The 15,871-nt window shown below is 39.6% G+C and overlaps 1 protein-coding gene across 5 annotated transcripts in view; it reads right to left on the bottom strand.

Moving 5' to 3' along the window:
• The window catches only part of LOC122531794 (multidrug resistance protein homolog 49), a 107,235-nt gene that overhangs the window by 52,503 nt on the left and 38,861 nt on the right, over positions 1-15,871 (bottom strand). For 2 of the 5 annotated variants that reach the window (XM_043660018.1, XM_043660037.1), the window contains exons 1-2: positions 13,304-13,420; positions 11,134-11,576 (exon numbers count right to left, since the gene is read on the bottom strand). The exons of the other annotated variants lie outside the window; for them this stretch is intronic. The gene's annotated coding sequence lies outside the window, so the exon portion shown is untranslated. Of the gene's footprint in view, positions 1-11,133; positions 11,577-13,303; positions 13,421-15,871 lie in introns of those variants that run through there. 5 annotated transcript variants of the gene reach the window in all.

The raw sequence follows: 15,871 nt of genomic DNA, 5'->3' as shown, positions 1-15,871 counted from the left end.
GAGGTATTTTTCATTTTCAGTCGAAGATTTAATTATGATTGGCGTCTGAGGAAGGGAATGGTACAAAATCATAAAACACAAGGAACATTTTATCTTTTGTTTAATTCTCACTTTTTAATAGCACGAACGCTGAACGAGTTCTTTGAAAATTTTTTTAAAATTCTTCAAAGTTCTTTGAAAATTTGACAATTTTGATAAATTTCTAGTTAAAATTCTAGCTTTTCCCGATTTTTGGCCATTTCGCTACCGTTTCTATGTAACGAGAGATTTATCATTAAAATTAAAGAAATCAACCGGGAGAGATCGAAAAACTTACTTTTAAAAAAAAAACGTTATCACAAAAATTATATTATAGTAGAGAGAAATAGCTAAAGTTGGAAAAGAAATTTATTCAGTTCTCATTAGAGATGAAGTTTATTTTTCATTTTCTCAGGAGCCGTGGCTTTGCACATCATTTTTATGTCAGATTTTTAAAAGTATAATTAAAAATACCGAGCTCGAATAGAAAATTGTTTCGCATATCAAACATTACATATATACTTTTCTCACACTCCGTGCAATTTTATATCTTCCCATAGACCCATGAAAATCCGCGGTCTAATGGTTAGAAATACTGATTTAAAAAAAAGAAAAAAAAAAGTCATCGACACGTAAATTCGTCGACGGTGTGAATGGATCTTAATACTTTGAACGAACGAGAATCGCGACGATGCGACGTGTTCCTTGACGTTTCACCGGGGAACGCAAACACAGCAAGGTATTTGCAATCGTCCCGTTTGTCCGGCAATTTCAACGGGATGCCACTCGGTGGAAAAACGTGGAGATCTCCCAGCGACATGACAGAGTGACGTAACAAAGAGAGAAAGAGAAACAAAGATCGCTTTTGAAAGACGCTGGCAGGAGGGTTCGATGGCAATGAGTGGCACCGAAACGATTCACACGACTGGAAATTCCGGTAGATTTCGCAGATAACGCGACATCGATAAGACCTATCGATCCATCATGCTGTAATATCATCCACTTGTGCGAGCTTTCTAAGTTCGAAGTTTCACCGAAGTTTGCCTCATATTTATTTATTTATATGAGAGATAAATTTTATGATTTGTGCTGGCCTCGCACGAATATAATTGATCTGTACTACTGTATATATTATATATACTGTATACTACTGTATATTGTATACAGTATATAATTATGAAATATAACTGTTTAATGATAATTATTGTATAACTGATAATTAATATTTATAAATAATAATATTTATATTTAATTATTATTATAATATTAATATTTATAAGTTTAAACATTTAATTATTATATATAATTAGTTGTATAATTATATATAATTTGTGTATTAGATATTGCAGAAAATAGTCGTCCAAAATATTCGGAATATCAAATTTGCATTATCAAAACAAACGTACGTTGACGATCGTAATCGTACGTTGACGATCGCGTAATTTTTCAAGTCTGATTCAATTTTCAAGTCGATAAAACTCGAACCTGAAGAAACATTTGGAGAGAAACAACTCAGCGACCAGTGGACGCGATAAACGGAAAATTCGGATAAAAAAGAAAGTTGGTTCTCGAGCGGTCGAACTAATTCCCCGTTCGTGACAAATGGAAAGATTTCGCCGTCCGATGCGCCGCGTTCCTCTCCGCGTCTGACTCGGAGCCGCTTAATCCCCTTGTAAAAATTAATCCCGTCGCGTCGCGGGGAACCTGCTTCAAATCGTGACTCACCGATAACCGTCGATACTCCGAAGCCGAAATTCCAACGCATTTCTCGTCCCGGTATCTCTCTCTTCTCGACGAGAGAAAACGTTCACGCGATCGTAACGAACGGTACGACAATTTGAGCTTTCCAAGTTCGATTCACCGATTTTTTCTCGTATTTATTTATTTATTTATTTATACGCAGGTCTCGTACAAAACGTAATGATCGATCTACTTTATATATTATATATTATATATATTATATAAATATATTATTAAATATAATGATGTTGTTATATATTATAATACACTATATCAGATATAATATATTTATATGATTGATCTGTACTATGTATTATATAAATATATTGTTAAATATAATGATATAACGATTATAATTAATTATTATATGATTATAATAGTATTATTATATTATATTATATTATAATATTATATATAATATAATTATTATATTATATTATATAATAATTAAATATTATTTAATAGTTATTAATTATTATATAATTATGTATAACAATTAATATTATTATATCACTATACATACACATTATTATACATAATTATATAATAACTAAAACCTATTAAATAATATTTAATAATTATATTATATTATGTATAATAATTATATATAAATATATTATAATATAATAATTATATTACATAATAATTAAATATTATAATTATATAATAATTAATTATAATCGTTATATCATTATATTTGACAATACATAGTACAGATCAATCATATAAATATATCTGATATAGTGTATTATAGTATATAATTAATATTATTATATTAATTATTATATAAGTATATAGTGATTTAATTATTATATAATTATATATTACATCGGATGTAAATATACTTACATGATTGATCTGTACTACTTTATGTATTATATAAATATATTATTAAATATAATGATACAATTATATAATTATATAATTATACATTACAATGATACATTATATCACTTGTAATATATTTATGTAATTGATCTGTACTACTGTATGCATTGTAATATGTGATTATTAATATATTATTGAATATAACAATTATATAATGATATATCACGTTAAAAGAACGCGGGAAGTTGCAGTGTAATGTATCATATTGAAACGAAACCTCAGAAGGAGGAAACCTAGTTCCTCTATGATCAAATCGATCAGATGCCGAGGTTCGACCACGAGAAGTACGAATCGCCGTCTCGATTTAGCTTCAGGCGAAGAAAAGACGCGCGATCGATGGTAAAACATCGGGATATTTTCGACGAGCGGCACGCGATAAAGCGATCGATGTCGAGTAGAAGCAAATCACTTATCGAAAACGGCTATGTAAACAAACCATCTACCCCCTTTTCGACCGTACCTCGATGCGAAATCACCGAACGAGCAATTCACACGAAACGAAAAATAGAACGATAAATACGATTGGAGAAACACACGTGCTCGATGATTTCCAACAGAGATCTGTCATCAATCACGCTGCGTCGTCTGTCTCGTCGACGAAATTTCGTTCTGCTTTCGTTCGGCGAAGGGAAGAAAAGGGCGAAGATGGGGGCGCAGAAAGTCGGGACGTAATGATAAAACTGCGTGGATCACGCTTGGTGGTGGGTAATTGGAAGGAGGAGGAATGTTTCACGAGAATTTCGAGTCATTAGAGTCTGCGCTAAGGGAAGGTGGAGCAGAGAATTCGCGTAACAAAGGAGATTAAAGCGACCGGGGGATCTTGTCAGCAGACCACCCCTGCTAGTAGGGGTGAGGAGCGAGAGGGTGAGTGGTTGGCAATCCTTTGCGCAACAGCTGCCGCTAACTATCCGCGGCTCGTCGACCGCCCAATCCAGTTAAAGGAGTTTCGAGTTTAACGCTGTTACACGAATCAACACAGAACGCCGCCGCCGCCGCGAAAATCTCCGCCACGGTGCTTCAGCGCGCCACGTCCCCCGCGATCGGGCCCCGTGAATTCCGGCGCCGCTGGTAACGAGCTTTCGTGCTTTCCCCCGGCAACGCCTTCCCTTTGATCATCGCCAATCGAATTTTCCCTCCTTTGTTCTTTGATTCGTTCGTCCCGTCGATCTCGCCTTGTCGCGAGATTCGTAGATCCGCTTTCACGAGACAGATAAATGAAGGGACTGTTGCGTCGAGATCCTATTAGATATTTTCGACGAATCTCTTTTGTCTGACTCTTTCGATTTCATTGTGTATGCATCGGCTAGTTTGTTCAACATTTGTCAGGTGTTAATCTGAGAACTGTGTCGGTAGCGGTAAAGTTGTTCGTTAAGTAATTTGTAATTCGTGGCATTTAGTAGTAAATTTTTAGTAGTAAATAATTTTCGAAAATAATTTTATTTGATTCGTCGTTGCGAGATTCGTGGTGGCACGAGACAGATATCAATTTAACAACCATCGATACTAGTAAATTGACAAGTTGTTCGTCAAGTAATTTTGTAATTCGTGGCACTTGCTAGTATATTTTATTTTGTCGCCAAATTTCGAAATAATTTTCTTTGTTTTTTGATTCGTCGTTGCAAGATTCGTGAGACACAAGACAGACATCAATTTAACAACTATCGATACTAGTAAATTGACAAGTTGTTCGTCAAGTAATTTTGTAATTCGTGGCACTTGCTAGTATATTTTATTTTGTCGCCAAATTTCGAAATAATTTTCTTTGTTCTTTGATTCGTTGTTGCACGATTCGTGGAGGCACGACACAAATATCAATTTAACAACTATCGATACTAGTAAATTGACAAGTTGTTCGTCAAGTAATTATGTAATTCGTTGCTAGTATATTTTATTTTGTCGCCAAATTTCGAAATAATTTTCTTTGTTCTTTGATTCGTCGTTGCACGATTCGTGGAGGCACGACACAAATATCAATTTAACAACTATCGATACTAATAAATTGACAAATTGTTCGTCAAGTAATTTTGTAATTCGTGGCACTTGCTAGTAAACTTTATTTCATCGCCAAATTTGTAACGACACGCGAGAGTGGGTGATAAAAAGATTTCGAAATTGGTTCTGTATCAAATTTTCCATAAAATAAATGATATTTGTAAATGTTTAACTTCATATCAAGAAGGGGAACAGATATGGTTGCTTGTACGATGTATACAAAAGGAATCACCTTTGTTTCACTCACAAATCAGTATATTGATAGCAGACGGTGACAACAAGTGTTTGTCTACATAAGACGCGGGTGCCAGATTTCAGATATTAAAGTTATCGTGAAGTTACATGCGCATTGTGACGATGCAATTTTCTTTGCAGTAAATATCGATTTTCACTCTGCATCGTTGATCATTATTTATTTATTTATTTATTCATTCATTCATTCATTTTTCACGGGTAAAAAAAAATACCCATTAGTACAAAAGTGGTAGAATTATTAAAAAAATTTTAAATGTAATGAGACTGACAATGAATGGAAAATTACAAGGAGATACTAAATAATGAGCGTTTAAATGATGGAAATGTATGGTAAAAAACATCGATCGAACATTGTGCATTATTTGCGTTAATAAATGTACGATTATATCGGTTATAGAAGCCATAATATGTTAATATTATTATATAATTAATTAATTGTGTCTATATCGATTCGTTCGAATCACAACGCAGACTCAAAAAATCCATTTTGCGTCCGAGATGGTCGAACGAAACTCGAACACCACTTTCTCTGAAAGCTGCTAGTTATTTGTACTGACAAACAGAAAAACATTTATATTTATTATATTTTATCTGCAGGAAAACGTCGGCAGATTTCTACGACCGTGTCAGAGATAATGGCAAAAGTTTCCTGGAACGAGGTTGTTAAACTTCCATGAAAACGCGAATTCTCAACGTGTCCTCGGCGAAAAGTCAAAGCAATTTTGTAACTTTTCTTTCGAAATCTCTCTGGTGTGCATACGATCGAGAACGACCACCTCCGCGTAAGATCCGGAAAGATAACCGGGACCGAAGCAACGGAACGGCTCCGATTATATTGTACACTCTACGATCTCGTGATCCCTTGATTATTATAGTCGAGATAACGGTCGATGAATAGTCTGACTATTACGATGTAACGCCGTAGGTAGAAACCTACGCGTGTGTCTAATCTAAATATAAATAATCTGATAATAAATTTCAAAGATTCCCGAAGTTTCGCGACATTTCCGCGTCGTACGACTCGAGACGCGAAAAGAGACGAATTTTGGGTGATCTACTTTGGTGATAAAGTAGATTTTCACGTCGCGTCGAAATTTTGTTTTTCGTTTCGAGACAATCTGTAAATTGATCAACGAAGTCCTTTCAACTTAAAAGTTTCTTGAAAATCAAGGAAAAATACGTTGCTACGAGCAAGAAAAAAATGTTCAATAAAACACTAAGAGAAAAGAATGAGAGAAAAATGGTAAATATTTCCGATTCGATATTTTTTCGTTGCCTAGCACAGTGTTCCGTAAATCTTCATTCTCGAGATTTCTAATATAATGAAGAGAAACGATACAAAAAAAATAATAAATAATAATAAACAATATACAAAGTAATTTCGGTATTTTGTTCTGTGAATCTTCATGGATCCTCGAGATTTTCGAAATGGTGATGACATTATATATTCTTTTATTTATTTTTTTTGTTTAATTTATAAGATCATTAGATGTTATCTAGTAACTAGTGTCAATTTACCAACCGTTTTGACTCTAACAACAGTATCATTTTCAGAAAATATAAAATAACTGATAATTAGTAGTTGAAGTAAAAATTTTTTAAGAAAAAAGCTCCGAGAAAAGGATATAATGTGTTGAAATCCCAAATTTTATATATACAACGCGTACAATGAAGAGACATAGTCTCGTTTCTCTGAGAGAAAGGGGATATCGTTCTCCATCAAGGGAAACGATGATAAATCGTTCCAATTACTTTTCGTAATTCTATAAATCTTCGCGGATCCTCGAGACCTCTGTAGATCATCGAGAAGTAAATTCCTCTTCACGAAACTTTACACTTCTCTTTGAGCGCGATGCAACGAAGAAACACACGTCTCGTTCGTTCTAATTTCCGTGATTTTTGACCCGTTGCGCTGGCAGCTGGTTCGCGGACCGTAACGAGTGACCTAGCCGTATACAATAATTCGTCGCTCTCTTTTTCTTCTAAACTCGTCGGTACGATATCACTGGATAGAAATTATTAAGAAGTAACAAACTTGTCATTTGTTTCGCCTGGGTTTCATTTAACATTAGAACTACCGAGGGACTAATGTACCAAAATTGAGTCAAAGAAATTAGAACACAAGGAATAGGAAAAGATTTATAATACGATAGTAAACACGGACTTTTATTCATATATTTTACAAAAACCACTCGAATTTCTTAAAAAAAAAAACTGTAACACCGTATATCCGCAAAATTACTCTAAGAAGTTATAAATTGATCATTTTGACCGCCTTGGTAGTTCTAGTGTTAAATATACTTGAAACTGAGAAAATGTTGTCGTCGCAAATTCAAAAACTCATAAAAAAAATCTCTGTCTCCTTCCTCGAACGATCGTTTTTCTTATTCTTGTGCATGCTTGTACAAACTTAGCGAGAGATAACATTTGGCTAAAATTCGACGTCCTCGCCTACCTCGCGTACATAGTTCACTGCCATAGATCCAATAAACGAATCAGCCAAGTTCACCTCGCGCGTGATAATAAGTTGCCGAGAGCGGCAACAACGGATCCCAATCTTGGATCTCGACTTCATCCCCCCCTCCCGTCGTTGGTAATAATCTCGAGAGAGACACACAGAGAGAAGCGGAACACGAATAATAATGCGAGAGCGCGGAATAGCGAAACGCGGCAGAGCGAATTCTCGCGAAAATTGGTGAATCGCGCGATTTCTCGTTGATATAGGTCAACGAACACGATTATCCGGGGCAGAACCTTGCGCCAGTTCACAGTTCGCGCTTTATTAAACGTAATCGTATGTACGCCGGGGATTATTTCGGGAGCGCTTTGCAGCCGCTGCTGTTACTGCTTCTGGGTTGCGAGTTTCGTTCGTCGAGTAGAATTTTTCGAGCGCGTCGATTCGACGGACGACAGCGTGAAAGGACAGATGGGACGTTACAGAATATTGCAGAGAGCTTCGAACTGGAATTAACAAACACCAAAGGGGAGGGAGAGGAACTGGAAACCTCGAAGGGGCAAGAAAGTGACAAACTTGTTTAGATAATACTGTCGACAATTTCGTTTTAACAGATACGCTTTACTCTGTTTTGACGTGAGTTCTCTTTATCGAACGATCGAATCCACTGAAGTGCGTATAAATTGGTCGGGGACTTAGCCGCGTGGAAAAACCAGCGAGACGAAAGCTCGGGTCCCGATTATGATAAGCAGAACCGCGATACACGTGTCGCGTAACCGCGTGTGGCACCCGCCATTTTCGGCGGCAACAAGTCGCTTAACGAAATCACGGGAGAACAGGGACGATCACACTTGCCACTTGCCAGGCGATGCAATTTTAAATAGGATTAAGTCGCGGGGAGGTTTCATTCGGTCGCGTTTCCTTTCCACGGTCGTTTACCTCTCTCGCGCATAGAGTTGAGCATATTTTATTTTCGAACAACGAATAAATCTGTCAAATTTATTCGTAAATACGGAATAACGATTTTATTCGAGGAAAAATTATTCGTTACTTACGAATAACGATTTTATTCGTAAGAGGAAAAACTATACGAGGAAAAACTATTCGTTACTTACGAGTAACGATTTTATTCGTAGAGAAATTATTCGTTATTAATGAATAACGACTTTATTCGAGGAAAAATTGTTCGTTACTTACGAATAACGATTTTATTAGAGGAAAAATTGTTCGTTACTTACGAATAACGATTTTATACGTGGAGAAATTGTTCGTTATTTACGAATGACGATTTTATTCGGAGAAAAACTATTCGTTACTTACGAATAACGATTTTATTCGAGGAAAAACTATCCGTTACTTACGAATAACGATTTTATTCGAGGAAAAACTATCCGTTACTTACGAATAACGATTTTATTCGAAGAAAAACTATTCGTTACTTACGAATAACGATTTTATACGTGGAGAAATTATTCGTTATTTACGAATAACGATTTTATTTGAAGAAAAACTATTCGTTACTTACGAATAACGATTTTATTTGAAGAAAAACTATTCGTTACTTACGAATAACGATTTTATTCGAGGAAAAACTATTCGTTACTTACGAATAACGATTTTATTCGAGGAAAAATTATTAGTTACTTACGAATAACGATTTTATTCGAGGAAAAACTATCCGTTACTTACGAATAACGATTTTATTCGAAGAAAAACTATTCGTTACTTACGAATAACGATTTTATACGTGGAGAAATTATTCGTTATTTACGAATAACGATTTTATTTGAAGAAAAACTATTCGTTACTTACGAATAACGATTTTATTTGAAGAAAAACTATTCGTTACTTACGAATAACGATTTTATTCGAGGAAAAACTATTCGTTACTTACGAATAACGATTTTATTCGAGGAAAAATTATTAGTTACTTACGAATAACGATTTTATTCGAGGAAAAACTATCCGTTACTTACGAATAACGATTTTATTCGAAGAAAAACTATTCGTTACTTACGAATAACGATTTCATACGTGGAGAAATTATTCGTTATTTACGAATAACGATTTTATTCGAGGAAAAACTATTCGTTACTTACGAATGACGATTTTATTCGTGGATAAATTATTCATTATTTACGAATAACGATTTCATTCATTCGAACAAAAATTATTCGTTATACGAAGTTCAATGATGAGTAAATGTAGCTGTATATCGAATTGATTATTCCGAGGTTTGACAAGAAACGGCTTCACGGCCTCTTCTCTACAGCCACAGTTGTGTATTATTCGAATAAAATTTTATTTGAAGAATTGTTACTCGAAATGTTATTCGAATAAAATTTTATTTGAAGAATTTATTCGAAATGTTCTTATTCAAAAAAAAAAAAAAAAAAAAAAAAAGAACCAGTCAATTTCGATCTGTGAACACAGGAACGCGTCTGGCAAGATCAAGGTAAAGCTTCAAACGCAAGCGATTTGACCCGAGGTCAAAATCAATGCTCGCCACGTATTCCCGTTGCACCCACTCCACGTATCCCAGCAGCGCGCGTGTTTGATATTCTCCGCTGATTGAACCGTCCCTTTTCCACCATCTTGCGGATAAACGCGTATTAACCAACTAGCGATTAATCGTTCCTACTCCATCAAACGTTCCCCCTGTACCGCTCACTCCATACGATCTTTTTACATACAGGATGTCCATAAAGTCTCTTTACGATTTCAACAATTTTTATTACAGGGCAAATGAAAAGACAGATTAGTGGAAATTGTTACAAAATGAGACGTATATATTTAAGTTTTCTTTTGCCTCATTTAATACACCTCTATATGGGCACCATTAGTTCCACGAAGCACATCAAGACGGTACCTGATTTCTTGTCATGTTCGCTGTAGCATACTCTCATCAATGATGGCAATGGCATCTTCTGCTTTACATTAGTGATGTCCCCACACTTTTGTTCGATACACGATATCTTTAACATAGTTCCCATGTAGGTGTCCATAAAGTTTCTTTGCAATTTCAAAAATTTATTACGAAGGCAATTGATGAGATATCTTCGTCAGATTTGTTCTACGTACGTCAGGATTTTTATCACATTGCATTTCAGGTACCTTGTTGATGAATAAGATACTGTTAAATGAACCCCTTACAAAATAGCTACTCCTCAAGAGTGCGTACAGTGTGTATCATAGTTTATTGAAACCAAATCGGTTCTGCAGACTCGGTGAAACTTCCGAACTAAGTATGGAAGAGATTCATTGTCACGTCCATCAATTCGTGCATGGGACAAGAAATTTATGGAGACAGGGACAGTGTTTGATAAATGGAGAAGTGGACGATCAAGAACATCGATCATATAAGAAATCGATTACCGTTTTGAGGTGCTTTATGCAACTAATTGTGTCCATATTGAAAAAAAACTTAAATATATACGTCTCATTTCATAATAATTTCCACTTATCTGTGTTATCCTTTCATTTGCCTTTGCAGTTCTTCAAATTGTAAAGAGACTTTATGGACACGATGCATTGTCTGCCCTACTCTCCGCAAACCGTATCTCGCGGAAATACAAATCGTCCACCGATATATATTCTCGACGACCCGAATTCTCCGAATCGATCAGCGTATAAATAGAAGAATCGTCATCGATGAGAAAAGAAAAAGGAAAGCAATATATTTTTGGCGTCGATCCCCGATGAAAATAGAAACACGTCGGATGATTGAAACACGGGTGAATCGTATCGGCGAGAGGACCCTCCCAGGCGGCGCGGTTGTCACATACCTTGTCCAAGTCTACTGCTTCCAATCGTTATCCCAAATATATCTGTTCTGATCAACGATAGGCCTCGGTGCGTTGACGGACCCCTTCATAAGTGTCCCTCGCAACTTCACTAGGCTTCACTATGCGGCTCGACAGTGCCACCACGTTTCCACGTATCCCGTCACAGCTCCCGTGTATCACGAATCCCGGCGCGAATCCAACGATCGATCGATCGAGGAATCGATTCGTATCCAGAAACTGGACGATGCAACGATGTTATGGGTGTGAGGAGAGGGTGCAAGCGTGGAGAACCAGGAGAATGAACGAAGCAGAGCCGACGGCCGAAACACGCACAGCACCAAACAATTCGCGCGTGTTCGGGAGGTGTTTTCACACGCGTGGAACGAGACTCGAGTATCCGGGGGACCGGGCGACCTCGCGCGAGTACGAATTACTGAAGTCACCTGTCGAAAGCGTCTGTCTTTTATACGCTCGTGGTGTCACCGGCGAGATAACGCCGGCTCCCCGAGTTTACATTGCGGCTGGGTTTCCTCACACTCGTCTCACCCGTAACACCCGATCCGTCGTTCGGCCGAATCATCCGTTGCAATTATACCGTATCACGTGCGATCAATTGCAACGATCGATTGAAAAAAAGAAAAAAGAAAATTAACGAGATAACCGTTCCAACCGATTCGTGCTGATTTCTCAATCTCGCGAGATAAATTTAATCGAACGTACTTTCGAAAGAGGGGCTCGACCCTTTTACATTGCTACTTGATCGTGTTTTCGTTGGCAAACGAGGGCTCTAGATCTTTTCGAAATGCGAATCTATTTGTTGAGAAACGAAAGGAGCTGATGAATGCTCAGCATCGGAAAGGTTATGAATACGCAATGAACGCAACGTGGTGGTCTGGCGGATAAACGAGATTTATGCAAAGTATTTAAATAGAAACCGTCCGATAAATCACGGACGAGGTGTTCCCCGAATCTGTCTCCTTGCGTGAGGAAAATCGTGCACGCGCGGCGGAAAAAAACGTGTCGGGATAATTTCGTTAAAGGAGGCTCGGATGCGCGTCACGTGCGCGAACGAAACGAGGAAAATCGCGCGGTCGGACAACGAGAGAGGCGCGATTAAATCGGCAAAAAGGGAATTCCAGTTTTCCCGAGGGGGACTTTGCGGAAGACCGATCGTCGTTGCCGCGGGCTTTCAGCTGAAAACGATTGTTACACAACCAGAAGAACAACGACGGGGTCACGTATCGCCCACTATCGCGGGAGATATTTTTCATTTGGCCAGAAATGGACGAGCGAATGAATCGCGATGGTGATACGCCGCGTGCGAAATTGAAATTTACCGGTGCAGCGAAGGTTAACGCGAGAACTAGGTGAAAAAAAAAAAATAGAAAAAAAAAAAGAAAACGAAAGAAGAGAATTCAAGCGCGGAAAGTGACGCGCCAGCTTAAAGGAGAGCGGCCAGTGTGCCCGGATGTTGCGGTAGTCGAGCCATCCGTTGCACGTGCTTTCGAACATTCGACTGTTCGCCCTGTCCCTTTCGATCCGATCGATACGAAGAGCGCTCGGAACGAAAATAGCTCACGGACTTTCTCTCTCGCTGGCTGAATGCGAAGATGAGGAGAACAACCCGTCTGTGGGCGAGGTTGAAAGGCGACGTGTCGATCCTTGCGTAATCGGCGTTTGACACGTTCGATCAAAACGGGAACAAACAAACGGGAGAGTCGATGAATCGAAAGCGACGTCACACGATGGAGGGGTTGCGAAACGAGGTTGGAAACGTTTCGACGTAGCTCGTGTCCCATAATTACATATCCTATCCCCCGCGTCGTCTAGGCGCCACCATAAAATTCGATCTCGCGACGCGGCATGGCGTGGCGCGGCGTGGCGCGGCTGCGCGCTCCTGACCGTGTTGTTATTGCGAGGCGACATGCTGCCATTGACCTTGAATTTTCCGCCAAGGTCTCCGCCGAAAAGGGGGAGAGAAGCACACTCGAAATTCGCGGTGGACGCGGGGGGTGAAAGTCGGGAGGGCGCGACCTTGAACGCGAGAGGAAGCCCAGCGCAGCCAAGACGAGACGAGACAAGACGAAGCTGAGAAGCTCCCGGCAACGTCCTCGCTCTCGGGATGTAATCACTCTCGCCGCTACTCGATTATCTTCTCGATGAAACTCACTGGTGTTGGCCGGTGATTCTCTCTCTCGGACTTTTCGTGGACCGCGGTGCTTAGTAGCTTTCGAACGACTGACGCCTCGGCGTCCAGACGCTTACGCAACGACGCCGCGTCCCCTCTTTTTCATCCCTCTCGGATTGAAGCAGATGCGACAAGTCGAAGAGGGACACGACACAACGGCCGGACGTGGACCGCCGCGCTCCTGTGAGATGTGAGATGTGGCCGAGATCGTCGGAAGCGAGCCAACGTCAACCGGTGCGAACCGGATATCAGCGAAATTCTGGTAACAGCGAGATCTCGTCTCCCTGTCCTCGCACGCCTGGCACGCCGTGGCGTCGCGACGCTCCTGGCATCGAACGATGACGTCTGAACGGCCGCCTCGGTCCTTTCCATCCGCCAGGGTGACGTACTTTTCGACAACCTCTGACGACGTTGCCCGAGACGAATAATCGAAGTCGCAAACGTTGCGGTATTTTCCATCTCGATCCTCTCTATCTCTCTATCTACCACCCTTCCCCCCCCCCCCTCCTCCTCTAACTCTTCTGCGTCTAACGCGCCGGGCATTGCCAAATCTGTTTTTAGAACGCGTCGGTCTCATTTCTCCCCGAGATCTATGCTCGATCTCGCGATCGATCGGTATGAGAATTTTCCACGACAGGTGTCTCCTACGAGCACTGGTGCTCGTACTTCTTCGATGACAAAGACGCGCGAAACGGTGTACCGATCGATCGCCGGCACGGATCGAAACGGAACGAAAGTAGGAAAAATTCTGCGCGAAGACTGACAGCCGGCGGTTAGGTGCAGGCGGCCTGTGCAAAGCGCAAATACGAAAGCGCAGGCTTGGCACGAGATAAATGTGGGTTGCTGGAGCACAACGGCTACCAACACACTGGGAGCTCGCTCAATCTGATGAATGGATGTAATCCGGCCGATTTATCAGCTAGACTAGATTTCGCCGGACAGGTCGAGAGGCTTGAAATTAAAACCATCGATTTTTTTAATGAACCTCCTGCCACATCCGCTGATATAAATACCTATCTGTCGCATCAGCTTTGCGTAGCTTCGCAATTGTCGCTGTTAATTTATTGGGCCTAAACTGTCCCATAGTCGCACTTTTCGCAGCATGTGCGTGATTTTGTTTTTCCGTGACGAAGCAGTGATTTTAACCTATCAGTTACTATAGTCGTATCTTAATCGTATTTGAAAGGTTAATTCGATTATATTTTGATGGTTTAACGTCTTACGTTGGAATCACGTGCCACGCACATCGAGAATTTTTTGCCTCAAAATTGCAATCTTTTCTCTTCAGTTTTAAGTATATTTAAGTATATACCCAGGCAAAATAAATAATAAATTTATTACTCCTCAAGAATTTCTATCAAGTGATATCATACCGACGAGTTCAAAAGAAAAGGAAAGCGACGAATTATTGTATACGGTTTGGTCCGCAATCGGTTGACAGCGGCAAGTGGTTAATCTTTGTGCTTTTCAAAAGAAAGAAACGCCGCACAAACAATTCAGTCACAGCAGTCACATTCGTAAACGAAGAAGAATTTTCATAACTCTGACAGAGACAATCGATCCTCGTTACTATACCACTTTGATATTTTACTATCGTCCGATCCAACCGTTGTTAATTCTCCCGCCAAAGTAAAGAGTCCGAGCGTTCCCGGTAACAAGCGAAATCGACAGAGGCAGTCACGATCGTGTATATCTTGGAATTTTTCTCGAAGCCTCTCGGATCTGTCTTTAATCATCGGGCGATCCATCTCCCCTAATCCTGGCTCCCGTTTCGTAAAAAGCCGCGGTATTATTTGTGACCTTTGGATTCTGTTCCGTGCGATCTCCGTCTAGCGAAATACTGGCAATCGAGCGGAGTTCAACTGGCACACGTCCGATTAGAGGAGCGCGGTGTCGCGATAAAAGCGCGGCCCGATATCAGTGCCGAGTTTCTGTTGAAGTAAGTGACGCTGCACCGATCCGCCTGCAAACGCAACACTCGCAGCCATCGATTATTCCGCCGGCCGCCCTCTGTACACGACGCGCGATTTCAGCCACTGCAGAATGCAGATACACCCGGCTGCAACGCCGCGATCGACCTCGACGCCGCGGTAGACACACTGACCCCATTTCCCCGTTGCCAGAAAATTTTTCCAAGAAGACGGTGTTGCGCCCGGTGTGCCTGCGAACGCGAAACGCCACTCGACGCTTCTTGCGCTCTCTCGGTCGATCCTCGCGTTATTGCAAACATATAAATTTCGAACTTCTGACTTGACTCGATTCCTCCGTTATTAGGAGTTTAACGACATTTTGAACTTTGTTAGGAATCTAATGAATTTCGAACCTCTGACTTGATTCTATACCTCTGTTATTAGGTGTTTAATAAAATTCTGTACCTCGTTTGGAATTTAAGAAATTTTGAACTTCTGACTTGCTCCTGAAATTGATTCTATTTCTTCTGTTATAGAAATTTAAGAAAATTCTAAACCACGGTAGGAATTTAATAAATTTTCAACTTCTGACTTTATTCTATTCCTCTGTTATACGAATTTAATAAAATTTTGAACTTCG

The sequence above is a fragment of the Frieseomelitta varia genome, unplaced genomic scaffold, assembly GCF_011392965.1.
Source record: "Frieseomelitta varia isolate USP_RPSP 00005682 unplaced genomic scaffold, Fvar_1.2 scaffold_139, whole genome shotgun sequence".
Classification (NCBI taxonomy): domain Eukaryota; kingdom Metazoa; phylum Arthropoda; class Insecta; order Hymenoptera; family Apidae; genus Frieseomelitta; species Frieseomelitta varia.
The sequence above is the reverse complement of the archived record's forward strand: the minus strand, read 5'-3'. Positions and strand labels throughout refer to the sequence as shown.